At 44.1% G+C, this 22,567-nt stretch overlaps 1 protein-coding gene across 1 annotated transcript in view; it reads left to right on the forward strand.

Annotated features, from left to right (window-relative positions):
* Nucleotides 1-22,567, forward strand: part of LOC120990939 (protein unc-13 homolog A-like) — a 2,175,961-nt gene that overhangs the window by 2,053,026 nt on the left and 100,368 nt on the right. The gene's annotated exons all lie outside the window — the stretch shown is intronic.

The raw sequence follows: 22,567 nt of genomic DNA on the forward strand, positions 1-22,567 counted from the left end.
TTGTGTTATTCTTTATTTTTAAATTGGGGTATCCCCCAAAATATTGGGACATATAACAAAATAAAACAAAGAATAAGTGCACTTGGGTACAAGAATGGATGGTTGAGGCTGGAATAAATGTCTATTCTGCACAAGGTACGGACAAGTCCCGTGGGATCCATGCCTGGTTAATTTTAATAAACGTAAGCTTGTCCACATTGGCTGCGGCCTGTGATAATGTTCTCTGCCGTGCTAAACACACGTTCACACATTTAGGCCCCTGTCACCCAGGCACAGCAGGGGTTAATTCACGGCAAAAGGGTGTTCATGTCACCCAGCAATACAACAGAGGATTTTGAGAGATTTAGGCCCCTGTCACCCAGGCACAGCAGGGGTTCATTCACGGCAAAAGGGGTTCATGTCACCCAGCAATACAACAGAGGATTTTGAGAGATTTAGGCCCCTGTCACCCAGGCACAGCAGGGGTTCATTCACGGCAAAAGGGGTTCATGTCACCCAGCAATACAACAGAGGATTTTGAGAGATTTAGCCCCTTGTCACCCAGGCACAGCAGGGGTTCATTCACAGCAAAAGGGGGTTCATGTCACCCAGCAATACAACAGAGGATTTTGAGAGATTTAGGCCCCTGTCACCCAGGCACATCAGGGGTTCATTCATGGCAAAATGGGATTCATGTCACCCAGCAATAGAACAGACAATTTTGAGAGATTTAGGCCCCTGTCACCCAGGCACAGCAGGGGTTCATTCACGGCAAAAGGGGGTTCTTGGCACCTAGCAATAGAACAGAGGATTTTGAAAGATTTAGGCCCCTGTCACCCAGGCACAGCAGGGGTTCATTTACGGCAAAAGTGGGTTCTTGTCACCCAGTAATAGAACAGAGGATTTTGAAAGATTTAGGCCCTTGTCACCCAGGCACAGCAGGGGTTCATTCACGGCAAAAGGGGGTTCATGTCACCCAGTAATACAACAGAGGATTTTGAGAGATTTAGCCCCTGTCACAGCAGGGGTTCATTCACGGCAAAAGGGGGTTCATGTCACCCAGCAATAGAACAGAGGATTTTGAGAGAGATTTCGACCCCTGTCACCCAGGCACAGCAGGGGTTCATTCACGGCAAAAGGGGGTTCTTGGCACCTAGCAATAGAACAGAGGATTTTGAAAGATTTAGGCCCCTGTCACCCAGGCACAGCAGGGGTTCATTTACGGCAAAAGTGGGTTCTTGTCACCCAGTAATAGAACAGAGGATTTTGAAAGATTTAGGCCCCTGTCACCCATGCACAGCAGGGGTTCATTCACGGCAAAAGGGGGTTCTTGGCACCTAGCAATACAACAGAGGATTTTGAGAGATTTAGCCCCTTGTCACCCAGGCACAGCAGGGGTTCATTCACAGCAAAAGGGGGTTCATGTCACCCAGCAATACAACAGAGGATTTTGAGAGATTTAGGCCCCTGTCACCCAGGCACATCAGGGGTTCATTCATGGCAAAATGGGATTCATGTCACCCAGCAATAGAACAGACAATTTTGAGAGATTTAGGCCCCTGTCACCCAGGCACAGCAGGGGTTCATTCACGGCAAAAGGGGGTTCTTGGCACCTAGCAATAGAACAGAGGATTTTGAAAGATTTAGGCCCCTGTCACCCAGGCACAGCAGGGGTTCATTTACGGCAAAAGTGGGTTCTTGTCACCCAGTAATAGAACAGAGGATTTTGAAAGATTTAGGCCCTTGTCACCCAGGCACAGCAGGGGTTCATTCACGGCAAAAGGGGGTTCATGTCACCCAGTAATACAACAGAGGATTTTGAGAGATTTAGGCCCCTGTCACCCAGGCACAGCAGGGGTTCATTCACGGCAAAAGGGGGTTCATGTCACCCAGCAATAGAACAGAGGATTTTGAGAGATTTCGGCCCCTGTCACCCAGGCACAGCAGGGGTTCATTCACGGCAAAAGAGGGTTCATGTCACCCAGCAATAGAACAGAGGATTTTGAGAGATTTAGGCTTCTGTCACCCAGGCACAGTAGGGGTTTGTATACGCCCAAAATGGTAAAATGTCACCCGACAATTGAAAATAAGAATTTTTTCAATTTAGGGCACTAAAATTGCCACTTTTTTTATTATTAAAGTAGCTCTAAAATAGTCCTTGAAAAGGCTAGAGGGATGTAAAAGGCAGTAAAATGTGCTTAAGAGCATGGCAACTGCTCTGCAAACAAACGTGGATAGGGAAATAACTTAAAATGAAATAAAATAACTAAAAATTACAAATTATTAACCTGCAACTCAGAGAAAGAGGTGGAAATGTAGTCGGAGGTTTAGGAAGCGGTGAATGTGGTGTTGTAGGTGGAGGCAGCAATGGAGGAGGTAGCCAACAATGTTTTTTTTTTTTTTATTGGGGTAGGTAGCCCCCAAAATATTGGGACAAATAAAAAAAACAAAAACAAAGAATCATTGCACTTGACTTGAGTACAAGAATGTATGTTTGATGGTGGTATAAATGTCTATTCTGCACAAGGTACAGACAAGTCTTGTGGGATCCAAGCCTGGTTCATTTTAATGAACGTAAGCTTGTCCACGTTGGCTGTGAGCGGCTGCGTCTGTCTGTAATGACGCCTCCTGCCGTGCTAAATACACGTTTAGAGAGTACACTGGCTACAGGGCAGGCCAGCACCTCCAAGGCATAAAGGGCAAGCTCTGGCCATGTGGACAATTTGGAGACCCAGAAGTTGAATGGGGCAGAACCATCAGTCAGTATGTGTAGTCGTGTGCACAGGTACTGTTCCACCATGTTGTTCAAATGCTGCCTCCTGCTAACACGCTCCATATCAGCAGTTGGGGCCGGTTGTTGAAGCGAGGTAACAAAGCTTTTCCACATGTCGGCCATGCTAACCCTGCCTTCTGAGGTGCTGGCGCTGACACAGCTGCGTTGGCGACCTCTTCCTCCTCCCCTGCCTTCGCCTTGTGCTTCCACTTGTCCCCCGGCGTCAGTCGGGAATGCTCTCAGGAGCGCGTCTACCAACGTGCGACTGTAGTCGCGCATCTTCCGATCACGCTCCAGTAAGGGAATTAAGGACGGCACATTGTCTTTGTAACGCGGATCCAGCAGGGTGGCCACCTAGTAGTCAGCACACGTTAAAATGTGGGCAACTCTGCAGTCGTTGCGCAGGCACTGCAGCATGTAGTCGCTCATGTGTGCCAGGCTGCCTAGAGGTAAGGACAAGCTGTCTTCTGTGGGAGGCGTATCGGCTGCGTCCTCAGTATCCCCCCAGCCACGCACCAGTGATGGGCCCGAGCTGCGTTGGATGCCACCCCGCTGTGAACATGCTTCATCCCCATCCTCCTCCTCCTCATCCTCCAGTAGTGGGCCCTGGCTGGCCAAATTTGTACCTGGCCTCTGCTGTTGCAAAAATCCTCTTTCTGAGCCACTTCTAAAAGACTGACCTGAAAGTGTTAGAGATGACCCCTCTTCCTCCTTCTCGTCCTGGGCCACATCCTCTTCCATCATCACCCTAAGTGTTTTCTCAAGGAGACATACAAGTGGTAATGTAACGCTGATAACGGCGTCTTCGCCACTGGCCATGTTGGTGGAGTACTCAAAACAGCGCAACAGGGCACACAGGTCTCGCATGGAGGCCCAGTCATTGGTGTTGAAGTGGTGCTGTTCCGCAGTGCGACCCACCCTTGCGTGCTGCAGCTGAAACTCCACTATGGCCTGCTGCTGCTCGCACAGTCTCTCCAGCATGTGCAAGGTGGAGTTCCACCTGGTGGGCACGTCACATAGGAGGCGGTGAGCGTGAAGGCTGAAGTTACGCTGTAGAGCAGACAGCCGAGCGGCGGCAGGATGAGAACGCCGGAAGCGCGCACAGACGGTCCGCACTTTATGCAGCAGCTCTAACATGTCGGGGTAGTTGTGAATGAATTTCTGCACCACCAAATTTAGCACATGTGGCAGGCAAGGTATGAGCGTCAAACCGTCTAGTCCCAGAGCTGCAGCGAGATTTTGCCCATTATCGCACACCACCAGGCTGGGCCTGAGGCTCACTGGCAGCAACCACTCGTCGGTCTGTTGTTCTATACCCCGCCACAATTCCTGCGTGGTGTGGGGCCTGTCCCCCAAACACATCAGTTTCAGAATGGCCTGCTAACGTTTACCCCTGGCTGTGCTGAATGTGAAGGTCTGTCGTTGACCGGATTAGGAGGTGGTAGAAGAGGAGGAGGAAGCCGAATAGGAAGAGGAGGCAAAGAATGATGCCATGCGATCCTTGGCGGCGGAAGGACTTTGGGCCAAACAGCTCTCCGCCTGGGCCAGCCGCCACTACATTTACGAAGTGTGCAGTTAGGGAGATATAGCGTCCCTTGGCCGTGCTTACTGGTCCACGTATCTGTGGTTAGGTGGACCTTGCCACAGATGGCGTTGTGCAGTGCACACTTGATTTTATCCGATACTTGGTTGTGCAGGGAGGGCACGGCTCTCCTGGAGAAGTAGTGGTGGCTGGGAACGACGTACTGTGGAACAGCAAGCGACATGAGCTGTTTGAAGCTGTCCGTCTCCACCAGCCTGAATGACAGCATTTCAAAGGCCAGCAGTTTAGAAATGCTGGTATTCAGGGCCAGGGATCGAGGGTGGCTAGGTGGGAATTTACGCTTTCTCTCAAATGTTTGTGAGATGGAGAGCTGAACGCTTCCGTGTGTCATGGTGGAGATGCTTGGTGACGGAGGTGGTGTTGTTGGTGGCACATCCTCTGTTTGCTGGGCGGCAGGTGCCAACGTTCCTCCAGAGGCGGAGGAAGGTGCTTACTACACTGCAGCCCGTGTCTCGCATGTAGATGCCTGGTCATGCAGGTTGTGCTAAGGTTCACAACGTTAATGCCTCGCTTCAGGCTCTGATGGCACAGCAAGCAAACCACTCGGGTCTTGTCATCAGCACATTGTGTGAAGAAGTGCCATGCCAGGGAACTCCTTGAAGCTGCCTTTGGTGTGCTCGGTCCCTGTTGATGGTTGCCAGTAGCAGGCGAACTGTTTTGGCGACGGCTGCTCTGCTTTTGCACCCTGCTCCCGCTTTTGCTACGCTGTTGGCTCGGTCTTACCACTGCCTCTTCCTCCAAATTCTGAAAGTAAGTGGCACGACCTTCATATCATGTGGGGTCTAGGACCTTATCGTCCCCTGCATCATCTTCCACCCAGTCTTCCTCCCTGACCTCCTTTTTGGTCTGCACACTGCAGAAAGACGCAGCAGATGGCACCTGTGTTTCGTTATCATCAGAGACGTGCTGAGACGTATTCCCATGTCCTCATCAGGAAACATAAGTGGTTGTGCATCAGTACATTCTATGTCTTCCACCCCTGGGGAAGGGATAGGTGGATGCCCTTGGGAAACCCAGTCAGCAGAGTCTTCAAACAGCATAAGAGACTGCTGCATGACTTGAGGCTCAAACAGGATCCCCGATATGCACAGGGGTGATGTGACAGAATGATGGGCATGGGTTTCAGGTGCCACCTGTGTGCTTTCTGCAGAAGACTGGGTGGGAGATAATGTGAACGTGCTGGATCCACTGTCGGCCACCCAATTTACTAGCGCCTATACTTGCTCAGGCCTTACCATCCTTATAACGGCATTAGGCCCGACCAAATATCGCTGTAGATTCTGGTGGCTACTGGGACCTGAGGTAGTAGGTTCAGTAGGACGTGTAGCTGTGGCAGAACAGCCACGTCCTCTCCCTGCACCAGAGGCTCCACCAACACCACGACCATGACCGCGTCCCTTATTAGATGTTTGCCTCATAGTTAGCGTTCACAAAGCAAAGTAAAAAGTGGATAAGTATGTTAAAAATAATTAACCACCAATATAAACCCTGATGTAGGGTATTGCACTCTATTTTTTTTTTTTAAACTCTATATGACAGCGGTATTTGTGGCCTAAATGTGACACTCACTTATGCACGTCTTATCCCAGATGTGCAGTATATCAGAGGGTTTATTCACGCCAGTAACCAAAAAGCCGTACTTCTGGCCTAAATGTGACAGTCACTGATGCTTGTCTAATCCCAGATGTGCAGTATATCAGAGGGTTTTTTCACCCCAGTAACCAAAAAGCCGTATTTCTGGCATAAATGTGACAGTCCCTTTTGAATGTCTAATCCTAGATGTGTAGTATATTAGAGACTTTTTTCACCCCAGTATGCCAAAGCCGTATTCCTGGCCTAAATGTGACAGTCACTGATGCTTGTCTAATCCCAGATGTGAAGTATATTAGAGGGTTTTTTCACCCTAACCAAAAAGCTGTATTTCTGTCCTAAATGTGGCAGTGATTTATGCACGTGTAATCCCAGATGTGCAGTATATTAGAGGGTTTTTTAACACTAACCAAAAAGCTGTACTTCTGTCCTAAATGTGACAGTCACTTATGCACGTGTAATCCCAGATGTGAAGAATATGAGAGGCTTCTTTCACCCTAGTATGCCAAAGCCGTATTTCTGTCCAAAATGTGAGAGTGACTTATGCACGTGTAATCCCAGATGTGCAGTATATTAGAGGGTTTTTTCACCCTAACCAAAAAGCTGTATTTCTGTCCTAAATGTGACAGTCACTTATGCTTGTCTATTGCCAGATGTGCAGTAAATTAGAGGTTTTTTTAACCCTAACCAAAAAGCTGTATTTCTGTCCTAAATGTGACAGTGACTTATGCACGTGTAATCCCAGATGTGCAGTAAATTAGAGAGTTTTTTAACCCTAACCAAAAAGCTGTATTTATGTCCTAAATGTGACAGTGACTTATGCACGTGTAATCACAGATGTGCAGTATGTCAGAGGGTTTTTTCACCCCAGTAAGAAAAAATCTGTATTTCTGGCCTTAATGTGATAATCACTTATGCAAGTGTAATCAGAGATGTGCAGTATATTAGAGGGTTTTTTCACCCTAACCAAATAGCTGTATTTCTGTCCTAAATGTGAAAGTGACTTATGCCCATGTAATCCCAGATGTGCAGTATATTAGAGGGTTTTTTCACCCTAACCAAAAAGCTGTATTTCTGTACTAAATGTGACAGTCACTTATGCATGTGTAATCCCAGATGTGCAGTATATCAGAGGCTTTTTTCGCCCCAGTATGCCAAAGCCGTAATTATGGCCTAAATGTGACAGTCACTTATGCTTGTCTAATCCCAGATGTGCAGTATATTAGAGGGTTTTTTCACCCTAAGCAAAAATCTGTATCTCTGTCCTAAATGTGACAGTCACTTACTCTTGTCTAATGCCAGATGTGCAGTTTATTAGAGGGTTTTTTCCACCCTAACCAAAAAGCTGTGTTTCTGTCCTAAATGTGACAGTGACTTATGCTCGTGTAATCCCAAATGTGCAGTATATCAGAGGCTTTTTTCACCCCAGTATGCCGAAGCCGTATTTATGGCCTAAATGTGACAGTGACTCCTGCATGTGTAATCCCAGATGTGCAGTATATTAGAGGATTTTCTTACCCTAACAAAAAAAGCTATATTTCTGTCCTAAATGTGACAGTGACTTATGCACGTGTAATCCCAGATGTGCAGTATATTAGAGGGTTTTTTCACCCTAACCAAAAAGCTGTATTTCTGTCCTAAATGTGACAGTCACTTATGCTTGTCTAATCCCAGATGTGCAGTATATTAGAGGGTTTTTTCACCCTAACCAAAAATCTGTATCTCTGTCCTAAATGCCTAAATGTGACAGTCACTTACGCTTGTCTAATCCCAGATATGCAGTTTATTAGAGGATTTTTTTCACCCTAACCAAAAAGCTGTATTTCTGTCCTAAATGTGACAGTCACTTATGCATGTGTAATCCCAGATGTGCAATATATGAGAGGCTTCTTTCACCCCAGTATGCCAAAGCCGTATTTATGGCCTAAATGTGACAGTGATTTATGCTTGTCTAATCCCAGATGTGCAGTATATTAAGAGGGTTTTTCATCCTAACCAAAAAGCTGTATTTCTGTCCTAAATATGACAGTCACGTATGCTTGTCTAATCCCAGATGTGCAGTATATTTAGAGGGTTTTTCACCCTAACCAAAAAGCTGTATTTCTGTCCTAAATGTGACAGTCATTTAAACTGCACATCTGGGATTAGACAAGCATAAATGACTGTCACATTTAGGACAGAAATACAGCTTTTTGGTTAGGATGAAAAACCCTCTAAATATACTGCACATCTGGGTTTAGACAAGCGTATTAGAGGGTTTTTTCACCCTAACCAAAAAGTTGTATTTCTGTCCTAAATGTGACAGTCACTTATGCATGTGTAATCCCAGATGTGCAGTATATTAGATGGTTTTTTACCCCTAACCAAAAAGCTGTATTTCTGTCCTAAATGTGACAGTCACTTATGCATGTGTAATCCCAGATATGCAGTATATGAGAGGCTTTTTTCACCCCAGTATGCCACACCTGTATTTATGGCCTAAATGTGACAGTGATTTATGCATGTGTAATCCCAGATGTACAGTATATTAGAGGGTTTTTTCACCCTAACCAAAAAGCTGTATTTATGTCCTAAATGTGACAGTCACTTATACACGTGTAATCCCAGATATGCAGTATATGACAGGCTTTATTCACCCCATTATGCCAAAGCCGTATTTATGGCCTAAATGTGAAAGTGACTTATGCTTGTCTAATCCCAGATTTGCGGTATATTAGAGGGTTTTTTCACCCTAACCAAAAAGCTGTATTTATGTCCTAAATGTGACAGTCACTTATACCCGTGTAATCCCAGATATGCAGTATATGACAGGCTTTATTCACCCCATTATGCCAAAGCCGTATTTATGGCCTAAATGTGAAAGTGACTTATGCTTGTCTAATCCCAGATTTGCGGTATATTAGAGGGTTTTTTCACCCTAACCAAAAATCTGTATTTCAGTACTAAATGTGACAGTGAGTTATGCACGTGTTGTCACAGATGTGCACTATATTAGAGGGTTTTTTCACCCTAACCAAAAAGCTATATTTCTGTCCTAAAAGTGACAGTCACTTATGCACGTGTAATCCCAGATGTGCAGTTTATTAGAGGGTTTTTTCACCCTAACGAAAAAGCTGTATTTCTGTCCTAAATGTGACAGTGACTTATGCAGCTGTAAACCCAGATGTGCAGTATATTAGAGGGTTTTTTCACCCTAACCAAAAAGCTGTATTTCTGTCCTAAATGTGAAAGTCACTTATGCATGTGTAATCCCAGATGTGCAGTATATCAGAGGCTTTTTTCACCCCAGTATGCCAAAGCCGTAATTATGGCATATATGTGACAGTCACTTATGCTTGTCTAATCCCAGATGTGCAGTATATTAGAGGGTTTTTTCAACCTAACCAAAAAGCTGTATTTCTGTCCTAAATGTGACAGTGACTTATGCACGTGTAATCCCAGATGTGCAGTATATCAGAGGGTTTTTTCACCCTAACCAAAAAGCTGTATTTCTGTCCTAAATGTGACAGTCACTTATGCTTCTCTAATCCCAGATGTGCAGTATATTTAGAGTTATTTTCAACCTAACCAAAAAGCTGTATTTCTGTTCTAAATGTGACAGTCACTTATACACGTATAATCCCAGATATGCAGTATATGAGTCTTTTTTCACCCCAGTATGCCAAAGCCGTATTTATGGCCTAAATGTGACAGTAACTTATGCACGTGTAATCCCAGAAGTGCAGTATATTAGAGGGTTTTTTCCCTCTAACCAAAAAGCTGTATTTCTGTCCTAAATGTGACAGTCACTTAAACTGCACATCTGGGATTAGACAAGTGTAAGGACCGAAATACAGCTTTTTGGTTAGAGTGGAAAATCCCTCTAATATACTGCTCATCTGGGATTACACTTGCATAAATCACTGTCACATTTAGGACAGAAATACAGCTTTTTGGTTAAGTTGAAAAACCCACTAATATACTGCACATCTGAGATTAGACAAGCATAAGTGACTGTCACATTTAGGCCATAAATACAGCTTTGGCATACTGGAGAGAAAAAAGCCTCTGATATACTGCACATCTGGGATTACACATGCATAAGTGACTGTCACATTTAGGACAGAAATACAGCTTTTTGGTTAGGGTTTAAAAACCCTCTGATATACTGCACATCTGGGATTACACATGCATAAGTGTCTGTCACATTTAGGACATAAATACAGCTTTTTGGTTAGGGTGAAAAAACCATCTAATACGCTTGTCTAATCCCAGATGTGCAATATATTAGAGGGTTTTTTCACCCTAACCAAAAAGCTGTATTTCTGTCCTAAATGTGACAGTCGCGTATGCATGTGTAATCCCAGATGTGCAGTATATAAGAGGCTTTTTTCACCCCAGTATGCCAAAGCCGTATTTATGGCCTAAATGTGACAGTGACATATGCTTGTCTAATCCCAGTTGTGCCGTATATTAGATTTTTTCACCCTAACTAAAAAGCTGTATTTCTGTCCTAACTGTGACAGTGACTTATGCACGTGTAATCCCAGATGTTTTCACAAGGGTGTCAAGAGCCACGACTGACTCCGTTATACCTGGGGTCAGGAAGTCGCAGCGGGTGGCTGCACGCTCTGTCTAAAGACAGGGCTGTTTATTAATGGTAGCTTTCTGGGTTGGCCTTGCAATCCTTTTTGGCTCACTCAGGGATCCGTAGCTTCTCCTCCTCAGCTGTTTCTTGTCCAGCAATCCCAACCTCCTTATATTCCCATCTCTCACTTCTCTGTTTGCCAGATATAGAGCTTCCTGCCTGGACTTCTATACTGACCCACTGGAGCTGTGTAGTTGTGTTCCCTGGTTGTTGTTCCAGAACGTTACCCTCCGGATCCCTGTTGGGCCTTGGTGGTCTGCTGTTGTCGTCCACCTGGGATTATATGTTTGTCTGTATTGTCTGTCCTCTCCTTGGTGTTTTCCTCTTAGTGTCAGTGGTGCGGACTAGTGATCCCATCACCCCGTTCACTACATACGGCTCATCTTATGGAAAGCCAGGGTTTAGGCACGTGATCGGCGTACGGGTGAGGAACCCGTCTAGGGACGTCAGGGCAGGGCCTTCCCATTTCCCTCCCTTTGCGTGACGCCGGTCATTACAGATGTGCAGTATATTAGAGGGTTTTTTCACCCTAACCAAAAAGCAGTATTTCTGTCCTAAATGTGACAGTCACGTATGCATCTGTAATTCCAGATGTGCAGTATATGAGAGGCTTTTTTCACCCCAGTATGCCCAAGCCGTATTTTTGGCCTAAATGTGACAGTGACTTATGCATGTGTAATCCCAGATGTGCAGTATTATAGAGTTTTTTTTCACCCTAACAAAAAAGCTGTATTTCTGTACTAAATGTGACAGTCACTTATGCTTGTCTAATCCAAGATGTGCAGTATATTAAATGGTTTTTTCACCCTAACCAAAAAGCTGTATTTCTGTCCAAAATGTGACAGTCACTTATACATGTGTAATCCTAGATGTGCAGTATGAGAGTCTTTTTTCACCCCAGTATGCCAAAGCCGTATTTATGGCCTAAATGTGACAGTGACTTATGCTTGTCTATTCCCAGATGTGCCGTATATTAGAGTTTTTTTTTCACCCTAACCAAAAAGCTGTATTTCTGTCCTAAAAGTGACAGTGACTTATGCAAGTGTAATTCCAGATGTGCAGTATATTAGAGGGTTTTTTCACCCTAACCAAAAAACTGTATTTCTGTCCTAAATGTGACAGTGACTTATGCAAGTGTAATCCCAGATGTGCAGTATATTAGAGGGTTTTTTCACCCTAATCAAAAAGCTGTATTTCTGTCCTAAATGTGACAGTCACTTATGCATGTGTAATCCCAGATGTGCAGTATATGAGAGGCTTTTTTCACGTCAGTATGCCAAAGCCGTATTTATGGCCTAAATGTGATGGTGATTTATGCATGTGTAATCCCAGATGTGCAGTATATTAAAGGGTTTTTTCACTTTAACTAAAAAGCTGTATTTCTGTCCTAAATGTGACAGTGACTTATATATGTGTAATCCCAGATGTGCAGTATATTAGAGGGATTTTTCACCCTAACCAAAAAGCTGTATTTCTGTCCTAAATGTGACAGTGACTTATGCACTTGTAATCCCAGATGTGCAGTATATTAGAGGGTTTTTTCACCCTAACCAAAAAGCTGTATTTCTGTCCTAAATGTGACTGTCACTAATGTACGTGTAATCCCAGATGTGCCGTATATTAGAGGTTTTTTCACCCTAACCAAAAAGCTGTATTTCTGTCCTAAATGTGACAGTCACGTATGCATGTGTAATTCCAGATGTGCAGTATATAAGAGGCTTTTTTCACCCCAGTATGCCCAAGCCGTATTTATGGCCTAAATGTAACAGTGACTTATGCTTGTCTAATCCCAGATGTGCAGTATATTAGAGGGTTTTTCAACCTAACCAAAAAGCTGTATTTCTGTCCTAAATGTGACAGTGATTTATGCAAGTGTAATCCCAGATGAGCAGTATATTAGAGGGATTTTCCACTATAACCAAAAAGCTGTATTTCTGTCCTAAATTTGACAGTCACTTATGCTTGTCTAATCCTAGATGTGCAGTATATTTAGATGTTTTTTTCACCCTAACCAAAAAGCTGTATTTCTATACTAAATGTGACGGGTCATTTATGCATGTGTAATCCCAGATGTGCAGTATATTAGAGGGTTTTTTCACCCTAACCAAAAAGCTGTATTTCTGTCCTAAATGTGATAGTCACTTATGCATGTGTAATCCCAGATGTGCAGTGTATGAGAGGCTTTTTTCTCTCCAGTATGCCAAAGCTGTATTTATGGCCTAAATGTGACAGTGACTTATGCAAGTGTAATCCCAGATGTACAGTATATTACAGGATTTTTTCACCCTAACCAAAAAGCTATATATTTTTTTCTATATATGGCAGTCACTTATGCTTGTCTAATCTTAGATGTGCAGTATATTAGAGGGTTTCTTCACCCTAAGCAAGAAGCTATATTTATGTCCTAAATGTGACAGTGACTTATGCATGTGTAATCCCAGATGTGCAGTATTTTAGATGGTTTTTTCACCCTAACAAAAAAAGCTGTATTTCTGTACTAAATGTTACAGTCACTTATGCTTGTCTAATCCAAGATGTGCAGTATATTTATGTTTTTTTTCACCCTAACCAAAAAGCTGTATTTCTGTCCTAAATGTTACAGTCATTTATGCATGTGTAATCCCAGATCTGCAGTATATTAGAGGGTTTTTTCAACCTAACCAAAAAGCTTTATTTCTGTCCTAAATGTGACAGTCACTTATACATGTGTAATCCAAGATGTGCAGTATATGAGAGGCTTTTTTCACCCCAGTATGCCAAAGCTGTATTTATGGCCTAAATGTGATGGTGACTTATGCAAGTGTTATCCCAGATGTGCAGTATATTAGAGGGTTTTTTCACCCTAACCATAAAGCTGTATTTCTGTCCTAAATGTGACAGTCACTTATGCTTGTCTAATCCCAGATGTGCAGTATATTTAGATTTTTTTCACCCTAACTAAAAAGCTATATTTCTGTACTAAATGTGACAGTCATTTATGCATGTGTAATCCCAGATGTGCAGTATAATAGAGGGTTTTTTCAACCTGACCAAAAAGCTATATTTCTGTCCTAAATGTGACAGTCACTTATACATGTGTAATCCCAGATGTGCAGTATATGAGAGGCTTTTTTCACCCCAGTATGCCAAAGCCGTATTTATTGCCTAAATGTGATGGTGACTTATCCACGTGTAATCCCAGATGTGCAGTATATTAGAGGGTTTTTTCACCCTAACCAAAAAGCTGTATTTCTGTCCTAAATGTGACAGTGACTTATGCTTGTCTAATCCCAGATGTGCAGTATATTAGAGGATTTTTTTCACCCCAGTATTCCAAATTAATATTTCTGGACTTGCAGATAGCCTATGCTGGTGCACTATTGTTGCATAAAATGTCTGCCGATCATGTATTGATATTGACTAACTGAAGAAATAAAAGTTTGTTTTCAGCAGTAGTTGGCTCAGGGCAGGCTTAAAAAAATTGTGCACTGCACCCACAAAACACTTTTTCTGTAGATCGCTGATTACATAAACCAGTTCTTGATAAGATTTCTCCCTGATCTCTCCCTCACAGCAGCTGCAGCCTCTCCCTACACTAATCCGAGCAGAGTGACTGGCGACGCTACGTGACTCCAGCTTAAATAGAGGCTGGGTCACATGCTGCAGTTGGCCAATCACAGCCATGCCAATAGTAGGCATGGCTGTGATGGCCTTTTGGGGCAAGTAGTATGACGCTTGTTGATTGGCTGCTTTGCAGCCTTTCAAAAAGTGCCATCAAAATCGTTGAATACAGAACCCGAACCCGAACTTTTACATAAATGTTGGGGTTCGGGTCCGGGTGCTGAAAACCCTAAAGTTCGGTATGAACCCGAACTTTACTGTTCAGGTTCGCTCAACTCTAGTAGTAATAACTTTGAAAAGCTTTTTCTTATCCAAGCCATTCTGAGGTTGTTTTCTCGAGACACTTTGTACTTCGTATTAGTGATAAATTTGTGTCAATATGTTTTACCTTTTAGAAAATGTTACATGCTACAGAAAGGTTGGAATAAAATCAAGACTCTTCTTAATATCACGCACACTTTGCACTTTACCCCTTTGTATAATAATTTATATTTAACAGAGTTTTATAAGATAAGGGATCATCACTTTTGGATCAGCCACCCGAAACTCCTTGGATATTTTTAGATACCCTTGCCCAATTACAAACCGTGTCACCTAATTCCTTATTCCATTTTCTTTCACTCTTAAACTTTGTGCATCGACCTAACTCTAATTGTAGTCTAGAATAAATTTGTGATATTTTAATATTCGTGCCCAAAAAAGAAAAAGAAAAATCTAAAAAAGTTTGCTCCTGATCTAATAATATGTCCTTATTAATCGTGAATAGAGCTGCATGTACCACTTGTGCATAGCTGAACTGAGCCATAAAAGTGATATCTTCTTCCAAGAAAATTTCAGCAAGGGCCTTTAATTTCCCCACCTGAAATAAGTGAACAACTACTGTAATGCCTCTACTGATCCAAAAGTGATGATCCCTTATCTTATAAAACTCTGTTAAATATAAATTATTCCACAAAGGGGAAAAGTGCAAAGTGTGCGTGATATTAAGAAGAGTCTTGATTTTATTCCAACCTTTCTGTAGCATATAAGAGATCGGGCACTCAAGACCCTTAATCCCCAATTGACGGGATTCAAGTATAGAAAACAAATTGACCCAGGGACCATTATATTTTCCATGGAGATATCTCAGCAACCCATTTTCCCTTGCATTTAAGCACCACTGAATTCGTGCACTGAGGTAATATCCCTGGAAAAAGGGAAAAGACAGTACCCCATCCCCATAGGCGGGATATAAAAAATTTCAGCTTAATCCGGACCCTTTTTCTGCCTCAAAGCAGATCATTGATAAGTCTTTTCATCAGATAGAAAAAGGAGTCATCAATCCAAGTGGGAAGAACAAAAGGAATCATGCTTCGGCGCTTCAACCCCACTTCAGCCGGTCTTTTTTAATAATAGTACTTCTTTATTTCATTTTAAAAAATGCATAAAACAACACGTTTCGGGGAATCTTGGGTCCCCTTTATCAGGTTTTAAAAGTAGGAAAATTTTCACAGTAAGGTGGAGACTTAAATACAAGATTAAAAAAAAAAACACCAAAAATCGCTCACAAAAACCGCACCTCTGGACAGGAACCAAAGTGTGGGCCCTCCTCCAGGGGTGGGTTGATGCGACTTTGCATATGTACATATTGAAAAGCAGATCCATTGAGTAAAACTGAATAAAACTAAGGACACAGTGAAGAAGGGCCTGGGTAGTGGGGATCTTTATTATAAATGTTGAAATGTGCTGGTTCTTGGTTATAGAAATCAGGCAGAAAACCCGACAGGAGCAAGGCTGGTGTGCGGCAGGAGGGAGGGTCACGTGATCGGGAAGCCGATGATCACGAGGCCGGTTTCCATGGATGCCGAGGATGCTGGGGGAGGAAAGGCCAATGGAAAATAATGTGTCGGAGGGCACATGACGGACTCCGGTCATGTGTTCCTCAAGGAGCGGGGAGATAAAGGCCCTGCGTCTGGCAGCGGCAGCTGGAAGTGGTGATTGATACCACGTTGAGGAGTGTCACCAGGGGAGGAGGGGGATAGTGGCTGGAGGCAGGTAGCGGCACGGAGATCACGTGGGTGAGGGAAGACACGTGATCAGGTAGTTTTGGTGAAGAGATGTTGAAATAAAACCGGAGAGCCCATTGGAGGAAAGATAGTAGGGGGTACTGGGAGGCTGGCAAGTGGAGGAGATATGGGGCTGATGCGGAATAAATATATATATACATATGTGATGAGATGGTGAGTGAGAACCGGCCTTGTGATCATCGGCTTCCCGATCACGTGACACTCCCTTCTGCCGCACATCAGCTCCGCTCATGTCGGGTTTTCCGCCCGATTTATATAACCAAGAACCAGCACATTTCAACATTTATAATAAAGATCCCCACCACCCAGGCCCTTCTTCACTGTGCGCTTAGTTTTATTCAGTTTTACTCAATGGATATGCTTTTCAATATGTACATATGCAAAGTCACATCAACCCACCCCTGGAGGCGGGCCCACACTTTGGTTCCCGCCCAGAGGTGCAGTTTTTGTGCGATTTTTAGCGTTTTTTTATCTTGTATTTAAGTCTCCACCTTACTGTGAAAAAAATTACTTTTATAACCTGATGAAGGGGACCCAAGATTCCCCGAAACGCGTTGTTATATACATGTTTTTTTCATCACATAAAGAAGTACTATTATTAAAAAAAGACCGGCTGAAGTGAGGTTGAAGCGCCGAAGCAGGATTCCTTTTGTTCTCCTCAAGCGATCCTCCGGAGGGACTGGACATCTCTTCTGAGGGACCCAGGAGTCTGCGGCAGCACACCCAGGAACTGGTTCTTTCTTGATAAGCTGTTAATATTGTTATGCCTATACTAGCGTAACCAGACAAGGTGAGCCTTTACATGTGTTTTATTGGTTTCCCAGTGTAAATATACTACGCTATTGTGCGCCATCTCTATCAAGCCCTAGTTATGTCCATCACTTCAAAAATCAATCCAAGTGGGGCAGACCGTCAGGACATACAGTATAAGTGGGAGAAGAGTAATTTTAACAAGAGTGATCCTATCTACTTGAGAAAGGGGTAATCTCGACCAAGCAACTTTATCCCTTACTTTTTCCAACATTGTGGTCAATATAATCATATAGATTGAGACCAATTTTTATCCCCAAATAGTCAAGTTGGTCTTCTTTAGTCAGCACTTTAATATTAGGAATGGTCCCGCTCTGTTCAAAACTACCTAGCGGGAGTACTGTCGACTTGTTCCAGTTTATTTCAAAAACAGAAAACACACCAAATTCATCTATGATCTGGGTTACATATTGAAGTTCTTTAGAACCATCCTTCAAGAATATCAGAATGTTGTCAGCATACAGGCTGATTTTATCAGAGTCGCCGAGCCCCCCCCAATCCCGCTATCCCCTCCTCAGACCTGATTTTACTAGCCAATGGCTCCAAAAAAATGGCGAACAGCAGGGGAAAAGTGGGCAACCCTGCCTAGTGCCCCGTTGCAAAGGGATACCTACGGAGGAGACCCAATTAATTTTAACTCTAGCTTTTGACTCTGCATAGAGTAGCTGAGTCAGGCTTATGAAATTACTACATACATTCTTCTGGGACATTATCAGCCAGAGGAAGAGCCGCTCAACCCTGTCAAATGCCTTAGCGGCATCAAGCAACAAGATAGAGCCGCCCCTCCCACCCCTGCCAGATTGAACATTGAGAAACGCTCTATGAATATTTTACTGTATATGTCTCCCAGGGATAAAACCTGTCTGGTCCGGGTGGAATAACTTTTTTATTATCTTCTTAAGGTGGTTCGCTAATACCCTCGCCAGGATTTTATAATCAGTGTTTAAGAGCAAAATGGGTCGATAAGACCCAATTTCGCTCTCATCTTTCCCCTTTTTTAATATCAATCTAATTGAAGCCTCTCCTAATGAGGGTGGTAGTTTACTGATTTATTACTTGACCAAAAAAGGGTAATGCACTCTATATAATTCAAAAAGTAGGCCATCTGATCCCGGTGTAGAATTACCACCGATATTCAGATAATGCCATCTGCAATTCGCTCACTGTAATGGGCTCATTGATCGATTTCTTTCTTGATCGGAAAGTCTTTGCAAGTTAATCGAACCCAAATAAACCCTGAGACTCCTTCCCCCCCAATTATGTCTAAATGTTACAAGGCTGAGTAATATTCCACAAATTCCTGTATAATTCTATTTTGGTTGTTTGTTATACCAGAGCTTGTTCTTATTTTTCTGATTACATTACTAGATCTCTGACTCCAAGTAATTAGTGACAATAGTTTCCCGGGTTTACCTGATTCAGAGAATCGCTTTTGGCCAGAGAAAAATAGCTTATGTTCAGCTTTATTACTAAGATACACCTTATGTTCTTCCCTTGCTTGTTCAGCAATTTTTTTGTTTCCTCATCTTGTTTAGGTAGGAAGGACACCTCCGCTGATCTAATTCCTTCCTCCAGCTCCCTCCCTTTTTAAAAATTCTACATGCTTATTCTTAATCCTAGAGAAATAAATTCCCCTAATATAGGCATTCAGGGAATCCCAGACTAAATGGATATGCGTGGATCAAATATTAGCCCACCAGTATTCAGACACTGCTGTGCCAAACCACAGCTCGTCACCTAAGATATTAAACCAGTGGGGGTTTAAAGAAAACGACCTTAAAGGGACACTGACAGGGCCAAAAAGCATATTTAGGTATATATGACAGTACAGGTCTTATAAAGTGTATTAGAATCATCTAAGTATCCCCCCTGTCCACCTTATAACTACAGTAAAATGAAGTTTTATAACCTTCTTGAATCGTGTTCAATCTGTCCAAGGGGCGGCGTTTCATCTCCACTTGTGCCCAGCCAGCCTCGCCACAACTGCCGTTTGAAGCGCCGCCCAGCTCATCAATATTCACTTCGCTGGGCGGCTACAAGTTTCCCCGACGCAAGATCCGGCGCATGCCCAGTACAATCCTATGGGCATCGTCCTCCGGCTCATCTTCAGCGCATGCGCCCCGGCACCCTCACTGGCCGGGATCGCATTGCGCCTGCGAACAGTCTCATTCTCAGTGGCCGATGCAGCCTCTGCTTTATGCGCATGCGCCGGGCACAGTTCAGGGCAGCGCTTCAGAGCGCTGCTCTGTTACATCACAAAAGGGGTTAATTAGTGCGGCCGACCTCCAAATCTGTGCCCGGCGCATGCGCATAAAGCAGAGGCTGCATCGGCCTCTGAGAATGAGACTGTTCGCAGGCGCGATGCGATTCCGGCCAGTGAGGGTGTCGGGCACATGCGCTGAAGATGAGCCGGAGGACGATGCCCATAGGATTGTACTGGGCATGCGCCGGATCTTGCGTCGGGGAAACTAGTAGCCGCCCAGCAAAGTGAATATTGATGAGCTGGGCGGCGCTTCAAACGGCAGTTGGGGCGAGGCTGGCTGGACGCAAGTGGAGATGAAATGCCGCCCCTTGGGCAGATTGAACACGATTCAAGCAGGTTATAAAACTTCATTTTACTGTAGTTATAAGGTGGACAGGGGGGATTACTTAGATGATTCTAATACACTTTATAAGACCTGTACTGTCATATATATACCTAAATATGCTTTTTGGCCCTGTCAGTGTCCCTTTAAGGTTCTCACACCAGACCTCCCCCCCAAACCCCTACCCCCCAACCTCCTCAAACTCTCCTCCACTGATGATTTATGAGGACAGTTGACCTCATAAACCTCTACCTAAATCGCCCCCCGCCTGCCCACCGCCAATCCATCCCGCCCCCCGGTCTGTATTTCCTTTCAAAACGGTTCAATCAAAATTATAGATATGAAACGTTATAAAGGAAGCTTGGGTTAGCACTCCAGCTCTTAACTCAAATTTCTTAACTCATCGCGTTATCTTGAGACAAAAGCCATTGAAAAGCAATTGAAGGTGTTTGCTTAGATTAGATAACACAACTCAGAAATCTCAGAAAACAGGAGTGTTAACTCTACTCCATCCGTACCCGCAAAGTCTAACCACTCCAGGGCTTCAGCAGGGTTATGAAGAAAATGTACTCTCTTTTTAAATACAATTCTAAGCGTAGCGGGATAGAGCATTGAATATTTAATATTAGATGACCGTAACCTTTTTTTAATCTCATTATATTCTCTCCTTTTGTTCTGGGTATCCCTAGAAAAATCTGGGAAGATTTGAATCAGGTCATTATTATACTCTATCTCCCATAGTTCTCTTTTCCATCTCAGCACCCAGTCCCTGTCCCTGGAGCTGAGCATTCTGACCAGGAGAGCTCTAGGAGAGCTACCTTCAGGAGATTTTTTCAGGGGTATTCTATGAGCGCGTTCAATACAGAAGGTAGTGGAATCATGGTCTGACCCCAGGGCTTGGTCAAACCATTTTTGGATAAATCCCTCAGGGTCCTGCTGTTCTATTCCCTCTGGGAATCTAATAATTCTCAAATTCTGTCTGCAGGATCTATCTTCAAGGTCAATCAACTTATTCCTAAGCCTAGCCTGCTCCTGCTCCATTTCCTTAACCTTTTTGGATAGCCCCGTCACCTTGCTCCCCACAGACCGGACCTCAATACTCATCTCCTTGAGTTTTCCTTGTGTCTTAGTTAAGTCATCTTTGATCTAGGTGAGATCTGCCTGCAGCGAGGAGACGGAGCCAGCCAGCGAGGTAACAGACTTGTTTGTACTCTGTACAGCCCCCAGGATATCAGCTAATTTTCCATCTATAATCTCCAGGCAACCCCCCCCCCCTTTTGGCTCTCTAGACATGGTTGCTGGGGCACCTGATCTTCACCCCCTAAAGTCAGAAGGTTCTTCTGACCACCCCTTGTTTTTACAACCGGGGATTTAAGAAATGTTTCCATCTTAGCTTGTGGGCTAGGTGAGATGGATTTTTTTGGCGAACCCAGCCCCCCGACCTCCTATTATATTTAGGTGGCATTGAAACAGCGGCCAAGAAGCAACTAATGCTTCAACTATCAGACAGAACTACAAATAAATAGTTCACTGCTTGAAGGCAATACAGTTCAGAATTTAAAGGAAGGTCGGGCAAAGGGTTGAAAAAGCCCTCTGGGCCTTATAAAGCAGTTCCCCTCTTACTGTAAGAAGTCAAATAGGCAATGAACAGGGGCCTGTTCCACCACACAATTAATCCAGCCGTTCAATGGCCATTCCGCATCCAAGTCAAGGGGTAGGGGGAACAATAAAGTAAGCCACAGAGATCTTTTCAGTCAAAAAGAGCCAGGTTTTTTTTGCCCCTTATTACAGAAAGAAAAGAAAACCAGGATGGTAAAAGGTTCACGGAGGCAACAGCCTCGGCCAGTAGAAATATTCAGTTACCCCTTATCTTTCAAACATAGACAGGGATAAAGGTATGGTCCCACAATCTTCAGCTCTTTGAGCCACTGATCCAATCCATATCGGCGCGGCTGTATAATAGCCGTTTTGCTCTACAGCCTGTCCAGGGATACTGGAGACCCTTAAGGACTCCCTATCTGCAAAGTCACGCCAGCGGCCTCTTCAGATCCAAGAGCTGCCAGAGCGGGGCTCTCCACAGAGACGCCGGACACAAACACGCCAGACTCACCAACACGCCTCAGGTCACAGCCGTACCATTGCTCAGCTAGTTGACATATATATTGCGGCCGAGAGAAAAGCGCAGCGGCGCTCAGTGGCGACAGGGCACAAAACAGGGAGAAGCCCTCTTAGCAGCAATTTCTCCTAGGAGGTGGCCATCATAGTATCCCACCCGTAGCAGATAGACTCCACAGACACGGACACCGAGAGGTCAAGCACAAGGCATCGGGCACGGGGCGGGCGATGGGAGGAGGAAGGCAGGGGGCGCGGCACGCCCACGTCGGCTACGTCATGACGCTTTAGCCTCTGGGCTACCATTTTGTATTTGAAGAGACCCTGACGTACCCATACAGTGGAGACTCCATTTTGCAAACTACACCCCTCAAAGAATATATTAGGAGTTGTACTGAGCATTTGGAAACACTTGGCTATGAAAATGAAGAGTTTCATTTCTAACAATAAAATTTTATTTTAGCTCTAAAATGCACCTCATAATTTATTATCTATTTTCTCCTGAATATGGCAACACCCCATATGGGGTGGTAAACTGCTATAGTGGTTGTTGGCCAAAATCTCGTGATACATAGCCCCATGCATCCTCCCTTCAATATGAAGCAGTTGTCCTGTCCCCTTTGCAGAAAAGCACCCCCAAAGTATGATGTTTCCACCCCAATGCTTCGCGATTGGGACGGTGTTCTTGGGGTTGTACTCATCCTTCTTATTCCTCCAAACACGTAAGTGGAGTTGATAACAAAAATTTCTATTTTGGTCTCATCTGACAACATGACCTTCTCCCATGCCTCCTCTGGATCATTCAGATGGTCACTGGTGAAC

The sequence above is a fragment of the Bufo bufo genome, chromosome 2 (genome assembly GCF_905171765.1).
Source record: "Bufo bufo chromosome 2, aBufBuf1.1, whole genome shotgun sequence".
Lineage (NCBI taxonomy): Eukaryota > Metazoa > Chordata > Amphibia > Anura > Bufonidae > Bufo > Bufo bufo.